The following is an 18,291-nucleotide window of genomic DNA, read 5'->3' on the forward strand; positions in this document are numbered from 1 at the left end:
GACTTGGGGGGTCTATAACACCCTTACTTTGAAACCAAAGAAAGAAAGATCAGTGCTTTGGGCGAGTGTCTTAAGTCAGTTCTTCAACAGGCACCTGGAGATGGAGGATGACAGGGGAGTGACTGTGGGAAAAATACTTATGGGGAAGTCGGACAGTCCCAACAGCCCCAGATGCTCCCACGGGGAATTCTGGAGAATTGAGATGCCTTCTAAGAGTTGTCCTGCCCTGAGGAAAGGGGGCCAGGCGTTCATATACCCACATCCACCTGTCATCGGATGTGGGCTGCCCCTTTGGAGTACGTGACCTTGGGTCAGGTGGCTGTCTTCAGCAGAGGGCGGTTCCCAGAGATGGACCAGCCCACTACACTTCCAGCATCTGGGAGAATAAGCGCTTCATCTGGAAGGTGGATTCAGGGCAGTTTGTCACCGCACACACCACAGTGTGCTTTCCCTGTGAGTTTGGAGGAGGCAGGGGAGATTTTCATCATTTGCGTACCACACACAGGAGGGGGCTGTTTGTTTCACCTTGGGGTTCTCAGTGGCACGCCACAGAAACCAAGGCAGGATCCCTTCAGCTACTGATGGGACCAGAAGGACAGGAACCTGCAGAACTAGGTATGGACGCAGAGGAGAAACTAGGACTGGCATCACCACAGCTTCTGCACCCCTCACCCGGCTACTGGCCTGGGGATTAACACCCTCTGGTCTTTGTGGTGATGGTGTTGGCTCACGCTTTCAGCTCTCGGCTCAAGATCTCAAGGACTGGGGAAGAGAATCTGATTGGCTTAGTTTAGTTCACGCACCACCACTTAGTTAGGGGCGGACAAAGGATGGTCTCCCCCGAACTGCACACAATGGGGGTGGGATGCCATGAGGAAGGGGATATATATGCTGAGACACACACACACATTCACATATGTACACACAAACCCACAAACGTTTAAAAGTGGCCCATAATTAGCCAGGAGGACGCATCCCTTTTCCCATCCATCCTCGAAAAGGTATGAACAATCATGCTGGCTCAGACATCACGCTGGTGCAGAGAGGATGCAGGACACCTTGGTGACAGTGACATCACACCCCCAGGTCCCCAAAGGAAACGGCATTTCAAAATGAGCAAGATGAAGTTCTAATCGTCGAAACAGGTTTCTTTCTTAAAGAAGAAAAACAAAGACAACGTCTTCTCACTGGGAAGTTTCCCATCAGAATTTTCTAGAGACCAAAACAGCAAAACAGTTCTTCAGTAGAGTCAGAAATTAACAGTGGACTTTCCCTGCAGTTGTTTTGCTGCCCTTTCCCCCCTTTATCGCAGGGAGGTTAAGACTAAGGCAGGCGACGCCCAGGAGATGGAGTTTCTATTCACTGCTGGCAGTGCCAGGTGGGCCAAGGTTCACAAAGGGTATCTTCAGGTCACTTCTTGCATGTTGTAAGTTATATATCAGGCGGCTGTTTCCCCGGGGAAAACAGGGAGACCTCTTCACTAAGTGTTGCACAGCGCAGGCTCTCAATGTGTGTTGGAAGGAAGGGAGGAAGGACAGAAGGAAGAAAGGAAGGAAGGGAGGGAGGGAGGGAGGGAAGGGAGGGAGGGAAGGGAGGGAAGGAGGAAAGAGAGGGAAGGAGGGAGGGAGGGGAGGGAGGAAGGGAGGGAGGGAGGGAGGGAGGGAGGGAGGAAGGGAGGGAGGGAAGGGAGGGAGGAGGGATGGAGGAGGGAAGGAGGGAGGAGGGAAGGAGGGAGGGGAGGGAGGAGGGAAGGAGGGAGGGGAGGAAGGGAGGGAGGGAGGAGGGAAGGAAGGGAAGGAGGGAGGGAATGGAGGGAGGGAGGGAGGGGAGGGAGGGAGGGGAGGGAATGAGGGAGGGAAGGAGGGAGGGAAGGAGGGAAACAGAAGGGGGTAAGGAAGCCTACCCTTGACTCATCAGCATCTAGATCTCAGGTGGATCACACATTCTACTCAGGCATGAACTTTTCTGACTAGATCCCCTGTGCAGAGGTCTAGGGTTATGGAGGAACCTCCCCCTCATTAACACAAGAGTACGGGTTTGAGTCAGGGATAGGGAAGAGCGTGTCCCGGGAGTTCTGCGGCTTCGTGATTTATCCGAAGAACTAATGACTGAGAGGCTAACAGTTTTATAATAGAAATGTGTACACCCTTCTAATCCAACAATCTTATTTTACAAATGAAGACACCAAGGGCTAGAAAAATAATGTGCGACTTCTGCTTCCGGCCAAAATGGAGCAGCAGGGACCTTATTTATCATCTGACTTAGACAAAAAAAAAAAAAAAAATCTCTCTGGATCTGCATGTCTTTCTTTTCTCTGAAAACCAGCTCAGGACTGGAGGGCAGGGCTGGGACTAAGGTGAGGCAAGTGAGGCATTCCTGCCCAGCTCTGAGGGCGAGGGCCACCTCAGTCTTGCCCGCTTGGCACTTTGCTTGCCTCCAGGGGACACTCGTGTGTGATTGAGGTGAAGATCCAGGTAAAGATCTTGGCTGAGTGCTTGGAGCTGCACTTTCTGCTTCCTCTTTCACGTGGTTTTGGTTTGGACTACCTTTGATAAAGACGTTCATTCCCATCAGCCTCCCTGCCTCTTCCACCAGAGCCTCCCCCCACCTGACCCGCCTCCACTCGGCTGCCGGCTTCGGGTGGCCCAGTGAGGCTGCTGCCTTGAGCCCCACCCACTGTAGTTGCGGTCACCTCTCCTCCCCTCCCCCCACTGTCCCAAGAGGTCCCCGGAGCACCGGCCACTGGGCGCTTCCTTGGACCTGTCCTGCTCTTTCTCCCCAGCTTTGCGTGTTGTGCTCCTGGCCTGTGTCAGGCCTGGGCAACATGGACTCCAAGTAGAGAGGAACTCTGAGCAGATTTGACTGGACCAACCTCGTCCCCTCTTTGGAGACACTGATGCGGGGTGACAGGTGGAGTTTGGGGAGGTGTGGACGGGCGGAGGATGCTAACAGGCCAGCTGGGTGCCCCTGTCGCTAGCAGGCTCTGTTTCGAGCAGTCGTGGGACAGCGGGCCTGCCCCCTCTCTCTAGAAGTCAAAACAGAACTTGCAAAGCCGAGTGCAAACAGCCTTCCTGCATCTCCCAAGGCCCCCGCTGATCTGCTTGGAGCACGAGACCTCCACAGATATCAGTTTCTAGCCGGCACCCTGGGTCACTCCCTACGCGATGGAGGGAGGATGCTTTCCCTTATCAAAGCCAAGGTCAGGAGTGATGATAAGAGAATCCTGGGCTGAGAAAGCCCCCTTAAGGGTCATTGCTTGCATCCCCCTCCAGCTAAGGCTTCCCGTCCTCCTCTGCAGATAGACCCCTGGCTGCGGGCCTGCCCTGAATCAGCCCCTGATCATTCACACTCCAGCGACGGGCAGCTCCACAAACACGGGACAGACAGGGAACGACACCTTTTTGAGATCTGGGTTAGATGTCACCTGCTCTAACACAAGACCAGTCTCTCCTGTCTTATCTCTTGCGGAGAAGGGAACAGGGCAGCAGCGGGCTGGAGGAGGAGGGACTGAAGTCAAAACCAAGGCAGCCGCGTCCAAGGCTGAGGACGCTTGGCTCCATCTAAACCCTGGCTCCTCAAACTGTGGTCCACGGCCCAGGAGCATCTGCTTCCCCTGGGAGCCATGGAGAAATGCAGAATCTCGGGTCCCACCCCAGACCTACTGATTTCGCTTCTGCAATTTTATCAAGATCTCCCAGTGACTCATCTGTCCATAAAAGTTTGAGAAGCCCTGGGCTAGGGCTCAGTCTCCTCATTCACCGTGAGCTTTGGGGCAGGAGCCTCGACCCAGAGCCAGATTCCTACACCACACCCTTCCCTGAGCCCCTGAGGGCAGTGGGCCCGGCTCCAAAATCATCCCAGCCATCTATCTCGAGGTCCTCCAGGCGATGGGTCTCTCCATCGATCGCTGTTTCTACTGGAGAAGCCCGAGCTTCTCACCCAGCTGGCGTCCTGCTGGCTGCAGCCCCACGTTGCCCCACTTTGGAGCTGTTTTTGCGCTCAGTACAGGGCACTCGGTTTTGTGGGGTGGTGAGGGTTTTTTTTTCTTTACGTGTGTATGATTCACTTGGCTTGCTTTTTTTTGTTTTGAACAAGCGGTGGGTTTTATGTCTCTGAATGACACCCTTGTGGCCTGTGTCCCCCCACCCGGCCCCCTTTGAGGCGAGGCCTCTGTTTTTAAGCATCAGGGTTCTGCCACCCAGACCTGGGGAGGCATACTTAAAGCTGTTTAAATTGACAGACCAGGCAAACAGGATTAACTCTGTGGGCCCAGAAGGGGAGGTAGGGGCCAGAGGGGGCCACAGCATGGCCTACATGGATGAGCAGGAGGACAGCCAGCCGGGCTGGGCCGAGCCGGCCAAGAATTCTCGATCTGGGAGGTAGGCAGAGAGCTTGCAATCTGCCGGTGATTGGATTAGACATGGTGTGAAATTCGGAGCAGGGCCGCACGGCTGGGGCTGGGGCCCAGGCTGCTGTGCGGGCCCCAGACCGCGTGGGGATGCCTGGCCTGCCCCAGCAGGCCTTGGAGACGGCTTGGATGTCACGGCCCTCACAGGCTCCCCAGCGCCTGGCCTGGCATCTTCCCGCCCCACTGAATCTCCCCTGCGTTCTCAGGGAACATGGGGCCCCGGGCCCCTGCTCAGAGCGACCCTCACTCAGCCGTGCTCTCAGCAGAGGCCCAGCTGCCGAGGAGGGAGAGGCCCCATCTATCAGGCCTCTCTCTTGCTACCCTCCCTTTGCCTTTTGCTTTGTCTCTTTTCTGTCTTCCTCGTGTTCTCTCTCCCTCCTGCATGTCTAGTCCGTTCAGAGGATTCTGCTCCATCTGGATCTGTTCAAGACCCCACTCCGACTCATGTTTTCCACTTTCTCAGGGGTTGGGAAGTTCTGATGGACACATCTCTGAGGATTCTGCAACTTCTTCCTGAAGCCTGATCGGGCAACTGGGGCTGGGGGAGCCGGAGGGTGCGTGGGATTTCTCATCGCTGAGAAGTTGACAAGGTTTAAGCCTTTTTGGCAAAGGCGAGAACACCAGGTGCAGGTCGAGAAAGGGAAAAGGGGGACCAGAGGAAGAGGTTGAGTGGGTGGAACTGGATTTTAATGGGCATTCCCAGACCCCAGCCAGACCCCAGTTGGGAAAGGGGCTGTTTTAGCCAGAAGAGTCAGCCTCTGGCTGGCGTTGGTGATGCAAGCCAGTGGTCAGAGTATGGACGCCTGAATCCCAGGCAGAGGGCTGATGCCCGTCATCTCCTGCCCTCCCTCTGACTCTTGTCATAAAAGGCAAATTAAAAAAAACAATCTCTAAGCCATCCTGCCATGCGGAGTAGTCTCTGATTCTAAGTCTGCCCCTTAGCTGCGGCCCAAGTACAGCGTTGGCCAAACATCCTTCCTTGTCTGTTTCACTGTGTCTGAAGCAAGAAAGTCAGGGATCACACCCCCTTGATCTGCTTTGAAAAGTCGCCCATCTCTTGCTATAAGAAAGACCTCCATGGTTCAGCTAGTTCTAGGACCACAGCATGTTAGAGCTGGAACAGGGCACAGAAACAAGCTCCCTTACTTTACAGATGATGACACTGAGGCCCCTGGGGCCCCAGGGTCACATCAGAGTGTCCAGACATCTATCTCTCCAGCTCCCCTGTTAATGACCAGTCCTCTCACCAGTCAGGGGAGAGCATGCCATGCCCAAGGTCTCCTGCCCCTGGTGCATCACTTTCCTCTCCTGCTGGCGCCATGACTCCACCTCCAAGGGCACCTGAGCATGGTTCCCAACAAACCACAGCAGGTGTGTTCCCCTGTGGTACCTGGGAAACACCTGTCAGGAGGGCATCCTCCTCTCTCCCCCTGACCTCTCCCCACCCCAGGGGCAGCTAGACTTTCTTTCTTACTTGGGGATTGTGAGTGCCTCTTTGGTGCCTTTCAGAGAGGACAGCCTGTATTAGTCTATAGATTTCAAGGCATGCTACACCTCAGATCCGCCTGCATTGTCTACCTAGGTTGTGTGTTAACAAGAATTCCAAGGTTTACTAGGAAGAGTGGTCCAAATGTCTGCTATGGGTGAGGGGGAGAATAGTGACTCAAACTGCAGCCCCTGAACTTGGCATAGAAACAGGCAAGCCAGTGCACCCCGGAAGAACACACGTCCCCAAGCCTGCAGAGCTCCATCCGTAACTCCAAAGAGGTGCCCTCCCTTTCTCCAGCCCACGGCAAGCATGCTCGGGGCTCCCCAGCCCTTGCTTGGCCATTGAGACGAGTGATTTTCCAGTGGAGAGAAAAAGCTTTTTGAACCTTCCAATCCCCAGTATGCAAAGAGAAACCAAATTACAGAGACACCAACAGCCCCTGGGTCTTATTCAAAATGTCCCCAAATTCTGAAGGCACCTCCTACCCGCAGCTTTCTGTCCACTGTTTGTGGATGCCAGTCTCCAACACTGACCCCCCACCAAAGCTCTCCCCACCCTGTGCTGGTAGGCATTTCTCCCTGGTGAGGAGATGGCGTCTCTTTCCTTTCCTCTTGATCTGGGCTGGCCTGTGACTGGTTTTGACCTACAGAATTTGGCTAAAGTAACCTGGGACTTCCAAGCCCTGATTGTCAGAGGACTGGAAGCTCCTGCTTCCTCTCTCTTTGGAAGCCAGCAGGGATGTAAAATGCCAGAGAGCCCAAGCCCATGTGCTGTGGGGAAGCCCAAGGCAGCCAGAGGAGAAGCCACGTGCAGGACCCCAAGGCCCCAGACACAGGACTGAGATCTTGGTTTCCCGCCAGCTCAGAGCCAGCAGAATGCAGCCAATGAATGACCCCAGATGACTCCTCATGGCCAGAACTGCCTGGCTGAGTCCTGCCCAACTTCCTGACCCTGTACAGAATTGTCGTTTTAAGATGCTAAGTTTTGGGGTGGTTTGTTACACAGCAGTAAACACACTGAAACGCTCTGTGATCGTGTTTGCGGCCGGACACCAGTGAAGCCGTGACTTCTTTCGGTCATGTTTCAAAGTCAGTCTATCACTGACTGCCGCATGGGCTGCAAACCACCCACAGGACTGCCTCATTCCTCGGAACTGAAGGAATCACCCACGCATCTTGACACTGTGTAGACAGGATCAGGAGCGCGTTGGAATGCTCTGGTGCAGCTTTGGAAAGGACAAGTGGGTCTCTTACATTTCTTTTAAGTCTGACAGTGTTCCGTTCCATGCTCGTTTCTTTGGCCCCTTCACTGCCTGGGCTCCTGTGCCCACCCAAGGACTATAAAGTTTCAATTCCCTGCAGGTGACTTGTAGCACATCCCAGGGTCATTGTCTCCATCCATCCCCCCAGAAAGTCCCATCATTCTTCTCCTCGGAGTTCTGGAGTAAAAGTTCTCTTTACCAAGCCAGGTGCCATTTATGAGCAGACCTTGTCCGAAGGTGTGGCATTCTGCCCACGGCCATGGAGAGCTTGGTCCCGCAATCTGCTCTCCTGGGGACGTTCGCAGAGCTCTTAGTGTGCAGCTGGCGCTCAAAAGTGAGTCCCCAGGCAGGTAAACCTCCAATGGTTCAGTAACACTGTTTCAAACCGTATTAGATAGTGAAAAGGCTGGGGAGAAGAAGGGAGCAAACATAGTATACTAAGATGAGCTCGAAAGTACTTATTCTTTAAAAAAAAAAAAAAAAAAAAACCTAGTTCCCATCAATAGGAGACTGGTTATATAAACCACAATATTCTCACACAATGGAACATCAACAGCTATAAAAAGAATGAGGAAGTTTAAAAAATATATTGATATGGAAAGTTATCCAATGTACACTGTTCTGCAACAAAAAGTTTCAAAATGTGTACAAAGGGTGCTTCCTTTTTGTCTAATGGGGAAGGGCAACAATAATGTATATTTACACGTGTTTGCGTTTGCATACAGAAACACGAAGAGAATACACATGAAATTAACAACAATGGTTTCTCCTGGCAGAGGAGAGAGGAAAGAGGGACCTGAGGGTAGGGATGTGAGGGTCGGTGGATGACACGGTGAACTGAAATTTACCTTAAGCTTTTTTATTGTTTTGATTTTGGGCCATGTGAATTGCATTACCTAATCCAAAAAAATGTTAGGGGGAAAAAGGATACGTACTTTGCCTAATTTGATTAAAGAAAAGCACAAAAAGCAAAACCAGGATCAGAAGCTTTGGATGGAACCATGCCTATTTAAGTTGCCCAGGAAAACCCCAGGATTTACAAAGAGCTTGAAAATCTTAGGAAGGTGGGGAGGCAAAGGCAGCCCTTTAGCATGGTTTCCAAGAATCTGAAGCCACATTGGGGTCTGCAGGGAGAAGTGGGAGAAACAGGCTCCCACACCTGAAGGAGGTGTTAGACTCTAAGAATTGTTAGGAGGTGTTTCCATCTGGACTTAGAAACCTCACACTCTGATTTGGCTGAGTCTTGAATGAGCTTCCAGATCCATGATTCCAAGATAATTATTCCAGTCCAGATGTTCCTTGACAGTGAGAAAGAGCTCCTTTCTCCAGCTGTATCCTAATGGCAGGTGAAAACTGGCAGGTCTGAACCTGAGCTCCATGGGTCGGGGGGCTTGTGCCTTGGGTACTAAACCTGGACAAGGTGAAATGACTTGCACTCATTAAAGTAGCATTCCTTTCCTCCTTTTAGAAATAGAAGAGGATAACTTCCTGGAGAGCGGGGACACACACGCCCTTCCCATTTCCGTTACTACTTGTGGAATGAATGAATGAATGAACGCACTGTCTAAAACCTATGAAATACAGTTTATTTGCAAGTTGTGTGAAAAATCATGCAATAAGCCATCAAATTATTTTCTGAAGCAACAAAGGTTCCAGGCGGTTTCTAACACTGGGAGAAGGTGATAGCTTTGCCAGTAGAGGGCAGTGGTGACTTGTCAATTAATACAAGAGTGTGTGTGTGTGTGTGTGTGTGTGTGTCTCTTACGTGTGTGTCTATGAGAGTGTGTGTGTGTGTCTGCGAGTGTGTGTGTCTACGAGAGTGTGTGTGTGTGTCTACGAGAGTGTGTGTGTGTCTACGAGTGTGTGTGTGTCTACGAGAGTGTGTGTGTCTACGAGTGTGTGTGTGTGTGTGTGTGTCAATGTGTGTGTGTGTGTGTGTGTGTCTACGAACTGCAGCCCACACTCTTCTCTATTCCTTCTCTCCAGAGTCAGCTTCTTCCTGCTGTTTCTGTCAAGACAGAATGACCTGCCTTCGGTCAATACGTACACTTCAGTGATGGACAGTTGAGGTCATAGTCCTTGACCCACAAAACCCCCTTGGCTGGACTTGGCAAACCCACTCTGTGCTGGAATGAACTTGAATTCTACATTAATACCTTCTTAATAACCTTCAGAGACCGTGGGGATTGTTTTCTGGGAAAAGAAGATGCCGCCTCCTTCCCTCTTCCCCTGGGGCCTCTGACCCCTCTTTATCTCCTGACAGGCACCATATCTAATCACAGGAATGACGGGCAGCCCAGCAAGACCTGGGCGCTTCCCGGGTGGAGGGAGCCGGCAGTGACAAGCCCTCAGCCAGGATCCCAGGATCGCAGGCTGCACAAATATTTAAGGGTACAAAGAAGCAGCTGTCAAGCACTTGTGCATTCGGGAGGGAGAGGGAGTCGGGCATAATTAGCCTGCACTGGTTCCCCGAAAGGACTTCTCCTCCCCTGGGGCCCCTTGAGCCCAACCGACTGCATGCAAATCAGCACCAGAGGAGGTTGTTTCCCTGCATTCCTTTCCTGCAAAACTCTGGGAAAGAAGACTTTCTACTCCAGGGTAATAAACGAGGGCTCCTCCACAGACCTGGAGGACGTCCTTCACCCCTGACTTTTTCTGGACCTCAGTTATTTCATCTGATAAATGGGAGAATTGAATTCACCAACTCGCCACTTCCAAACTGAGGAGCCACGTGGTACCCAGCAGAATGCAAACAGTGACCCTCTGGGACAAAACTAACTCCAGAAAGTCAGGTGTGTGCAGGGTCAGGTCAGGCCTCACGGGCTGAGCGTGGTGTGGACTGGAACCTCTAAGGGCGGGGGAGGGGGGAGGCAGGTGTCATACAGGAAGGGAGAACAATGACATCCAAGTAATCACCCTGCGATCTGTGTAACTGCTTACAAAGCGTGCTTCCATGCCCGGCACGTCCCTGAAACCTCAGGATGGACTGTGATGTTGACCAGGGCAGGGACGGCCCCATTTTAAAGATGAGACTGGAGCAAACACGGGGTAAGCACCCTCCCCGTGGTTCTCCAGTTTGCTGATTTCACAGCCAGCACTCCTGTAACAAATGGGTAGAAGGCACTGGTGGAAACAAACAAGGTGCCCGGCTTCCACACAGAGGTGGCAGGAAGCTCAGGATGGCAGATCCGGGCAAGACCTTCTGGGGTGGGAGGTTCCCCGTAGGTAACGCCACAGCACCCCAAACATTGTGGGTGGGAGGGGGCTCACTGGCTGTAAGCTGCTGGGCTTACAGAGCTGCAAGGAAAACTAAAAAAGAAGACGCCATCCGTCTTGGTTTTCAGAGGTACACACTAAAGGCTGTTTGGTGCTTAGGGTTGATTTGACTCCAACATGGCAAAAAACTAAAACCCTCTGTGTACTTAGCCTGAAAGGGGCTACATCAAGGGATGGATGGCACTGAGTATGGACCAGCGTCCAGCTCTCTCCAGCAAGGAAGAACGACAGTCTTTATGGGGAGCCTTTAGGATCATGGCTGGAAGCGCTGGTTTGCCTGTGACCTGGGAGAGTTGGAGGGGGAGGTGTGGCCAGGGAGAGAAGCCCTGGTAAATGTAGGTGGAGTCAACACCCAAAGTTATGCGTGGCTGGTGCCCATCTCTGTCCTACAGATGTTTTAGAAACACTGTAGGGCACAGTTAACTGGGTACCTCACTCTTCTCAGGTACAAAATCACTGAAAATGATCGTAACGATTATTGTCATATTACTATGCCTTGATATAGGTATCACGTTTCCTAGTCTCCGTACACATATTATCTCACTTGATCCCCCCAGACCTGGAACACATACAAGGCAGGAACTATGACTGTTCTTTTACAGAGGAGGAAGCCGAGTCCCAGGAATTGAAATGATTTGGTCAAGGTTACACAGCTGGAACATCATTGAGCTGAAGCTCAAACACAAAATTCCTGATTCCATCTTCCAAGTTGGGAAGAGGAAGAGAGCCAGACCCGGCAGCCTGGCCTCCCAGCCCTTTCCGAGGGCCTTGCTGGGTGCAAGCTCCAAGTAAAGGCAGTACAGAGCTATCTGTGCAGTCCCCGTGACTTCAGGAAGCTTGAGTGGCCTTTCCCCACTGGATCAGGAGGAAGAGGGAAGGAAGGATGGGGTGAGGGTGCAGCATAGGAGTGCAGAGGGAAAGGAGAGAAAAAGCAATGGACTGGGAATCCACGGCCTTTTTTTTTTTTCAATTGAAGTATAAGTGACGTACAGTATTATATTAGTTTCAGGTGAACCACATAGTAATTCAATATTTTTATACGTTCCAAAATGATCACCACGATAAGTCTAGTTACCATCTGTCTCCATACAAAGTTATTACTATATTATTGGCTATATTCCCTATGCTGTACATTACATCTCTGTGACATTTAAATTTTATAACTGGGACTTTGCACCTCATAATCCCTTTTGCCTATTTTGCCCATCCCCCCTTCCCTTCCCTCTGGCAATCACCCATTTGTTCTCTGTATCTATGAGCCTGTTTCTGCCTTTTTGTGTGTGTTTGCTCCTTTGGTTTCTTTTTTTTTTTTTAAGATCTCCTATATAAGTGAAATCATATGGTATTTGTCTTTCGCTGACTTATTTCACTTAGCACAATACCCTCTAGGTCCATCCATGTTGTTGCAAATATTCTTTTCTATGGTTGAGTAATATTCCATTGTATAAACATATACCACATCTTCTTTATTCATCTATGGATGGACACTTTGGTGTCCATGTCTTAGCTATTGTAAATAGTGCTGCAGTGAACATAGGGGTGCATATAACTTTTCAAATTAGTGTTTTCATTTTCTTCGGATAAATACTCAGAAATGGAATTGCTGGATCATATGGTAGTTCTATTTTTAATTTTTTGAGGAACCTCCATACTGTTTTCCACACTGGCTGCACCAATTCACGCCCACCAACAGTGTAGGAGGGCTCCCTTTTCTCTGCACCCTCACCAACACTTGTTATTTCTTGTCTTTCTGATAACAGGCATTCTGACAGGTGTGAGGTGATATCTCATTGCGGTTTTGATTTGCATTTCCCTGATGATTAGTGATGCTGGGCTTCTTTTCATGTGTCTCTTTGCCATTTGTATATCTTCTTTGGAAAAATGTCTGTTCAGATCCTCCGCCCGTTTTGTAATTAGATTTTATTTTTTGATATTGAGTTGAGTGTTTATAAATAACTTTGGACATTAACCCCTTATTGGTTATATTGTTTGCAAATACCTTCTCCCATTCAGTAGGTTGTTAATGATTCCTTCACTGTGCAGAAGATTTTTATTTTTGCTTTTGCTGCCCTTGCCTGAGAAGACAAATGGAAGAAATATACTGCTGACACTGATGTCAAAGAGCTTATGCCTATGTTTTCTTCTAGGAGTCTTATGGTTTCGGGGCTAAGACTCTATGGTCTCGGAGTTTAGTCTGACTGTGCTTTTAGCTGCAACTTGGGGAAGGTCACTGCATCAATCTGAGTCCCAGGCCCACCTTGCGTAAAATAAGATGCTGGAACAAATGATTCTAAAGTCCCTTCTGGCTCTAAAACGTTAGGGTTAAATATTCATCTGTGTACACATGGACACACACACACACACACACACGGACCACTGCACCCAGATTATGAATGTTAACACTAATTCATTCATTCATTCATTCATTCGTTCGTTCATTCAGTAGTTCTTTGTTATATGTAAAGCAATGTTAGTGCTCAGTTATGACTTAAAGATGAGCATAAGCTAGTTGTATATTTGAATTTCAAAGTAAACCAAACTATTTACGTTGGTATTTCAGCCTGTATGTACCAAGAAGAAGGTTGGAAATTTAGGATACGTTATCAGTGACTTGAGCTTGCAGGAGATGATGGGTCCCCACACTCATGCTAGCTACGAGTAAGCTCAGAGAGTATATCTTGCTCAGGAACTAAACCACGTATCCAGCACATAGTGAAACTGAACGCACAGGCTTGATGAACTATTTCACGTGCCAGGTTCCCCAACAAGAGCTGAAATTGCCCTTAAGACACAGATCATCCTAAGAGGTACCACGTCCTGTGGACTTTTTCCCACATTAGTATAGTGAAATAACTGCAGATGGGAAGGGGTTAACCAGTGGTGGTATTTTGATGGGAGAGAGGATGTTACGAGCCCTGGCAGGGTGACCATCTCTCCTGACCACTTCTGCCTAGTGCCACCGTGGAATGAAACACTTCCTTCTACTTGCCAGTTGCATCTGCCCCCCTAAGCTCACCAAGAGGCCGGGGCTGAGGGTGGAAGCCAGGAAGGAGAGACAGCCAGTTCACCAAGACACAGAGAGGGTGAGCCAGTGGTCTTGGCCCACACAGGAAATCAGATGCAGGGGCCCTGGCGCAGCCCTGGAATTCATGAGCTCCAGGCTTCGCTTCTAGACAGATGCTTGTGTTTCCTCCGATGTTTGTTTAATGGCAGAAACATTTCAGTGGAAACCAGAGACCTGGCTTCTCTGAGGCTCACCTGTTGCTTTGGAATGTATTTATTTGTACACGGGGCCCCGTCTCAGGCAGACTGTTCCCTTCCTCCAGCCAGAAGGCTGATGTGCTCACGTCACGGTCTCCACGGCAACGGACCCTGATATTACAAACGGCAGATTGTGCCTCCAGGTAGATAGAAAGTGACCCCGGCAGGTAAAGTGGGCCAAACAAACTTCCTGGTTCCAGGCAAAGGTCTCAGAGAAGAGCAGTAAAACGTGCCCTCACACCCCACCCCTGGACACGCTCTTCTCCGGGGCAACAAACACCTCACCATTTGAGGTCTAGCTTTTTTCTCCCATTATTCTTGCGAAGGGAGGCAAAAGCATTTCTGCTTTCCTTCCTGATCGCCGCCCCTCCCTCAGTCCCTCTGCCTCCAGGGCACTCATAAAACTAAAGACAAAGGCTAAACGCCAGCTCCCCTGGGTATGGTCATGTCTGAGCATGGACCCTGGGTATGGAGGTGTGCGTCCTAGGCATGGTGGTGGTGAATCTTTGTGGGTCTGTGCTGATTCATCCTCGAAAGGAAAGGGAAGGAGAGGAGAGGAGGAGGAGAAGGAGAAGGGAAGAGAAGAAAAAGGAACAGAACAGAACAGAACACTGGAATTATGGGAAGCCACTCCTCCCCCAGCCAGCACATCTATGTACCATGAAGCCCCGAGCGCCAGGGGTCCTCATGGTTTGCCTCCAGTGTCCCCGACAGCCTGACCATCAGTTCCTACGGCCTCCAGGGCCAGGGGACCCGGCCCTCTTACAGCCTCTCCCAGGCACTAATCTGCTTTGGTGTTTCCCGTGTCCCTAAGCTTGGAGCTGCCTCCTACACCAGACCATGGTTCTAGGGCCCTGGAGATGGAATGATGGGCTCGGGGGAGGCCCGGCTCCCGCCCCCCTCACGACCACCTCCCTAGGCTTCTCCTAAGGCCCGCCTCTGAGGCCTGGCCACAGCTGGCGGGGCCATCTCAATCCAAGCCTCCAGTCCTGAGGAGCTCGAGGAACTGAGCTGAGATGCCAGTCAAAGTGTGTCTACCTCAGAAACCGAGGGCTGGCCTGGTCCTTCCTCTTCCAGCTTTGGACCATTACGACATCCCCAAGCCACCTGCGTCTTATACAGAACACACTCCTGCCCGCAGCAAACAGCGACGGTATCCATAGCCTTGGGAGGGGCTGGTTAGTCATCACACTGCCAGGAAGTGGACATCTTACCAGTGGTCTGGAGAAGGGGGGACCCGGGAGAAGGCACTCTCTGTCCCCACCGGGCCTGCACGTCCACACCTGACCCGCCCTGCAAGACCGCAGACAAAGCCCATCCTCCGCAAAGCTTCCCTGAAACACGCCTGGCAGGGACCTCTTTATGCTCCGCACACCCACAGCACCTGATCCAGCCCCTGCCCAGGTGTGTATCACTGTATCTCGGGTTCACAGGTAAGCGACATCCTACCTTCCCTACTAGGCTTCACAAGCTGCATAAGGACAAGGTCTGTGTCTGATCATCGTGTCCTCTTTTGCCTTGAACTTAATAGCTGCTTAATAAACCAGAGTAAATGCATAAACGACTATAATGCGATGGGCCGTGTATGGCTTCAGTGTCTGGACTACTTCCACCCACCTCCTCCTTCCACTCCTAAGGGCTCTTATCCCTGCCCCCCTGCCGGCCACACAAAGATGTTACTCCACACCCAGCTGTGGATGAATGTGCGGTAAGGCTCCCCTCCCCACTTTCCCAATCCTAAGTGCCACACATAGGTTAACGTTACCTAGTCAACCTCTTTGGGGCAGTGACCTTCCCAAAAAGGCATTTCTTTTTATTTTTCAATCAATAAAAACAGAGCTCCCCTTTTGAAATTTTTGTTTAAGGTTCTGGACCCTGGCCTTGAGCTGTAGGCAAGAGACCGCCTCTTGCAAGATGACGAGATCCTTTCTTCTACGCAAATTAAACTATAAGCTTTCCTATGGAGCAGATCTCTAGAACTGGCTATTTCTTCCAAATGAACCACGTACTGTCTTCTTGGTACCATGAGTTTTAGCTTTGATGGCAAGTGACAGAAATAGTATTGGCGCAAACAAGATGGACGGTTATTTCTCCCTCCAATAGAAGTCTGGAGGAGTTAGTGCAGGGGTGCCAGGGGGGCTTCCTAAGGTCATCAGGGACCTAGGATCCTTTTATGTGGATCCTGTTATTCTCCCTGTTATTCTCAGAGCTTGGCTGCTACCTCATGGCTCAGAATGACTGCTGAGCTCCAGCTCTCAGGCCAGCAGCCCACCTGCCGAAACAAGGAAGCAGTGAAGAGGGACACACTTCTTCCCTTTAAAGACACTTCCAGGAACTTGCCCACGACACTTCCCCTAAACTCTACTGGCCACAAGGGAAGTCGATAAATGTCATCCATCTTCTGTTTAGGTTACAGATTGCGTGTCTAAGGAAGAAGCAGGTAATAGCTACTAGAGACACTAGCAGACCTAGCTCTACTTTGTCCTGAATAATTATTTTTCCATCTTTGAGAGACCCGTTTTCTCATTCCTCAATGGCCAGAATTGGCAGAATCTCTACATCCACCTTTGCTTTTTTTTTTTTAAACCATTGAATCATACACTTTTTAAAAAAAAATTTTTTTTGGCTGCACCACCGCACAGTATGTGGGATCTTAGTTCCCCGACCAGGGATCGAGCGCGTGCCCCCTTCAGTGGAAGCGCGGAGTCTTAACCACTGGACCGCCAGGGAGTCCCCACCTTTGCTTTTCATAAACCAGGTGTTTAGATGGAGCTGGGGGATCCAAGGTACAGCAGGTCAGGTGATTTTCTCAAAACACGCAGCCAACTAAAGCCAAGACAGGAGGGACACACGGAGGTCCCGACCCCCGGGCTCACTAGAGTCACAGCTTTAGGAGGCTCAGCTGGGTCTGAGTCAGGAGAGGAGGCTGTCACTGCACAAAGCCCTGGGTGCCGATGAATGCCAGGACCGGGAGAGACATCGAGGCCTGGCTGAGAGCAACCCCCGGAAGCTGTGGATAAGAAATCTGTGCCCGGGGCTTCCCTGGTGGCACAGTGGTTGAGAGCCCACCTGCCGATGCAGGGGACACGGGTTCATGCCCCGGTCCGGGAAGATCCCACATGCCGCGGAGCGGCTGGGCCCGTGAGCCATGGCCGCTGAGCCTGCGCATCTGGAGCCTGTGCTCCGCAACGGGAGAGGCCACAGCAGTGAGAGGCCCACGTACCGCAAAAACAAAATAAAAATAAAAATAAAGAAATCTGTGCCCGGAGGCGCCGGGTGCCAGTTGCACAGGGACTGCGGCTCCCTGGTGCCATCTTGCCCCTCAGCGCCCCACTCTCCTTCCAGGGCAAGACCTGCAGCGCCTGCTCCAGCCGTGGCAGTCTCCTACCACCTGGCCGGGAGCTTGGGACCCCGAGAGGCAAACCCCACAGCTGCACCCATTCTTGGGGGCACCGAGTTTCCAGGTGAACACATCCCTGCCTGGGCTGGTGGCTACGTGCAGACTTCCCTGTTATCGTCCCGAATCTGGCCCGGCCCCTCCAGCTCGTGCCTCCCTGAGTGGGACGTGCCCTCCCACTGATGGGTTCTCCTCCCCAGGGCCTCGGGAAAGGTATTTGGGCTGGCGGCTTGCCTGCCCCTTCTCCCTGGGTGCCAGGTCCTCTGAACATCCCACAGACTGTGGGAAGGATGGTTTTGAAAGATCTTATACACGTAGGCTTATAGTGTCCTATAAGGTGGGGATGTGCCAGGTCCGGACTAGCTTGGGCTGGAAGGCAGGATGCCTGGCTTCTATTCAGGGTTAAGTGGACCTGCAAGGGAAGAAACACACTGTCCTGCTCGAAGTACCTTTCAGGGGAGAGCAGGGGCGAGCCCATTCAAATGGGGAAATGGAAGCTCTCCAGGCATCCATCCTTTGGAAATGCAGCCTCCCTGCCTGGGCCGGAAGATCACCTCCGGACTTCAGGTGGGTAAGTTATTCTCACTCCCCTTTCACAGTGGGGAGAACACGGAGGCCCAGCCATTAGGATGGGGTATAATTTCCCACTTCATCTGTGTCTTGCACAGCTCACAGGCCCTCTCTAAAGGGGTGCTGGGCCACCATCCAGGCATGCCCTCATGCTGGATCTGCAGTGGTGAATCCTCTTTTTTTGAAAAGCCCAGTGTAGGAGGGTTAACTCCTTTTTTTTTTTTTTTTTTTGCGGTACACGGGCCTCTCACTGTTGTGGGCTCTCCCGTTGCAGAGCACAGGCTCCGGATGCGCAGGCCCAGTGGCCATGGCTCACGGGCCCAGCCGCTCCGCAGCAGGTGGGATCTTCCCGGACCGGGACACGAACCCATGTCCCCTGCATCGGCAGGCGGACTCTCAACCACTGCGCCACCAGGGAAGCCCCCTGAGCTCTATTCTTGCATAGTTAGAATTAAGACTTTTCCATGTCCTGTGCTGTCTTAATATGAAATATGAAAGGAGAATAGATCTTATGCCTCCTTGAGACTTGTAAGTTTAAAAGATTCCCATTCTGGAAGGAAGAGGCTAGGAATGAAAGTAGCAACAGGCACTGGAAACACTGGTCTTCAAACCCCCCAACTGTGGTCTTC

The 18,291-nt window shown here is 51.4% G+C and overlaps 1 long non-coding RNA gene across 3 annotated transcripts in view; it reads right to left on the minus strand.

Annotated features, from left to right (window-relative positions):
* The window catches only part of LOC308624988, a 114,345-nt gene that overhangs the window by 74,815 nt on the left and 21,239 nt on the right, over nucleotides 1-18,291 (minus strand). Inside the window, exon 4 of one of the 3 annotated variants that reach the window (XR_014017033.1) lies at nucleotides 4,940-7,564. The exons of the other annotated variants lie outside the window; for them this stretch is intronic. This is a non-coding gene — a long non-coding RNA (uncharacterized lncRNA). Of the gene's footprint in view, nucleotides 1-4,939; nucleotides 7,565-18,291 lie in introns of those variants that run through there. 3 annotated transcript variants of the gene reach the window in all.

The sequence above is a fragment of the Mesoplodon bidens genome, assembly GCF_964165515.1.
Source record: "Mesoplodon bidens genome assembly, chromosome: 11".
Classification (NCBI taxonomy): Eukaryota; Metazoa; Chordata; class Mammalia; order Artiodactyla; family Ziphiidae; genus Mesoplodon; species Mesoplodon bidens.